Genomic DNA, 3,011 nt, shown 5'->3' on the forward strand with positions numbered 1-3,011 from the left:
GTCAGCCGACCCTGCGCCCCAGCTGCCCTGGTGCTTTTCTGACCGGAAGAGGACTCTCAACCTTCCTAATGCTGCGACTCTTTAATACAGTTCCTCATGTTGTGGTGACAACCCCCCCAACCAAAACATTATTTTCATTGCTACTTCATAACTGTAATTTGCTGATATGAACAGTAATGCAAATATCTGTGTTTTCTAATGGTCTTAGGTGACCCCTGTGCAAGGGTTATTCGAAACTCCCCAGGAAGTCTTCACTCACAGGTTGAGAACTATTGGTCTAGACTCATCTGAGGGAGATCAGATCAGATCAATTGCCCAGATCAGACTGGCCTGAGACCATATCTATGAGAGATAGCTCTGATTATTGATTGGTGTGGAACGCCCAGCACAGTGTAAGCAGCAGCCACCCTAGGCTGTGTAAGAAAGATGAGAGTCAGGCAGGGAATGACTCAGTACAAGTATTCCCCATGTTTTAGTTCCTTCTTGAGTTACTGCCCTGACTTCTCTTAGTGACTGTCTGGTACCTAAAAGTATAAGCTGAGAGGAACCCTTCCCTCCGGTTTTGTCACACTGTTTACCACAGCAACGAAAACCATGTTAGAGTGCCTACAAAACTCTACTTTTCAATCAGAAATAAAATATGCAGTGACATAGAGACTTCTCTCTAGGAACAAACTCCAGCAGAAGGGTTAGTGCACATGCGTGGCCATGGCTTAACATCTGACTGAATCAATCCTCATTTGTGTGGTGTTACATTGAGACTGTAATCCAACTCATAGACACACTAAACATTCAACCGACACCTTCTAAACTGCAGTGAACTTCTTGATAAAGAACATTTAATTAAATATGACACTATTCACAAACACCTAGCACATATATTCATTATACCAACAACCCTTTGAACATTTCCTACATGCCAATATATAATTCCTAGAAAGCAAAGGTCCCAGGAATATTCTCTATAGAAATGCATATGGCTGTACAATCTGGGGATGCCAAAGAATCCTCAACAAACCAAATTAGAAACCCTAAACTTATAGTCACTTGTCATTTTTGCTGTCAATCACAGAAGTAACTGAGTCCTGTATCCAATTTAAGATACTGTTGTCACTCCATAGATGGAGAACTGTGCTCCCTCCAAATTATAAGAAAGTCAATCATTTGCATGAGTCCTTTCATTGAAAGAACTTTTCAGTTTTTTGCCCAGACAGTGAGATAAAATAATGAGTTCAAATTGCAATATGTTAAAAAAAAAATGTTGCCATTTTTAGTGGACAAAAAAATTATGCCACCTTTTGTAAGTCAAAATGACTAACATTATACATAATATGGAATTTTGCCTCTTGTGCCTATAAAATTGGATAAAAGTTGGTTTTAGGAATTTGTGTGTAGTTAGGAAAAATCATACACCATAAATGACTTAATCATAAATATAAGTTGCATGAGTGAGAATAGAACTGCGCAGCTTGTGACATCATAACTGTTGCAATAATTCTCTCTTGATGTTACAACAAATTAGCAAAACCTTAGCGGCTTGAGCAAATGCAAATATGTATCTCCCTAACCTGGATGCCTGGCATCTGACACAGTTTGCACAGAGTTAAAATTAAGAGCTACCTTCCTCTCTGCATCTAGAGAGTGGATTTTCAAGCTTTCTCCGACTTGTCAATGTTGTCTGGATTGCTTGACTTTAGCACCCTTCCCCCATATGAAAGCCAGCAAAGATGGACATGGTATCCTCCACCCTTACTCTGATTACTTCCCTGTTTCCATCTCCCACTCTTAAGGACATTAGAGATTGATGGAGAATATTTTTTGTTTAAAAAGCCTGCTGCTTAACTTTCTCCATTCTGTGTACCACTGTGATTCCTCTTTCTCATATAGCAGAGCAGAGAAATCATTGGAATCCTGGGAATTGGTTCTTGGATACCTCCCATTGTTATAATATCACATATATTATAATATAGGTGACATTTTTCTGCCCAACACAACTGTTAATTCCAAAGTTTGTTATATGCAGTATGAAGAACAGTTTCTCAGTGTTAGAAAGATGCTGCTTGCTGCAGCTCACTCCTGGCAGTGCCCAAGAAAATCGAAGAGGCCTGACTGACTAATTTGAAGGTGCAACCCATTTTTCTCTTCAAGCAACTGTTGACATTCCAGTAATTAGGGTACCAATCCTGCAAATCTCTAGAAATTGAACAGAAGGTGAGACTCATAAGTCACCTGACCTAGCCTTCTGTTTACAAAAATAACCATTTGACTCCCAGGACTGAGAGTTGGTAACTCACTACAGAAAAAGGTATCCAGCATTACTCTGGATGCAGGAAATGAGATGGAGTCCAGAGACACAATGATTAAAGTCCAAGTCTTCTCAATATCTATCCATTGAGGAACATAAGCATAAAGAAAATCATTCCCAGGATACCTGGCAGATGCACAGGAAGAAGCAGAATTTAGTTCCAGAGTGCAGAAGCAGTGTCGGAAGTGGGTGGTTGATGTCTACCAGGGATGGGGTATACAACACAAGAGCAGCAGTCCATCTGAATGAATGGAAAGGATTCAAGTGCAAATTCTGGTCAAAAAGGGAAAGATTCACATAAAAGACTTGTTACAAATACTCAAAAATCAGCATTTATACTTGGGTTTATACTGGAATCTATTGATTATCCAAGTCAAAAAAAAAATCCCTAAAAAGTGATCCATTCCCATAACTAATATCCACTCGAAAATTCTGCCTGACCATATCACTAAAGGCACTTCCTCCTGGCATCAAGTTCCTCTGGGAGATGGGTAAAGACATTTCCCACTCCAGAAATGGCCTGGCTGGCACTAAAGAAATAACAGATGTGATTTATTCAGCCTTAAGAAATTATACTAAATTATATACTTGCTTTGCATGTCTTAAAGGGTTTTTTTTCCCAAGTTCATTTTCAACAAAGGTAATTTTTTTTCCTCTGACCCTGTTTTCAACAGCAGGACAAAGAGACATGAGTGTTTTTTTTTTT

Source organism: Mus caroli, chromosome 5 (assembly GCF_900094665.2).
Source record: "Mus caroli chromosome 5, CAROLI_EIJ_v1.1, whole genome shotgun sequence".
NCBI classification, from domain to species: domain Eukaryota; kingdom Metazoa; phylum Chordata; class Mammalia; order Rodentia; family Muridae; genus Mus; species Mus caroli.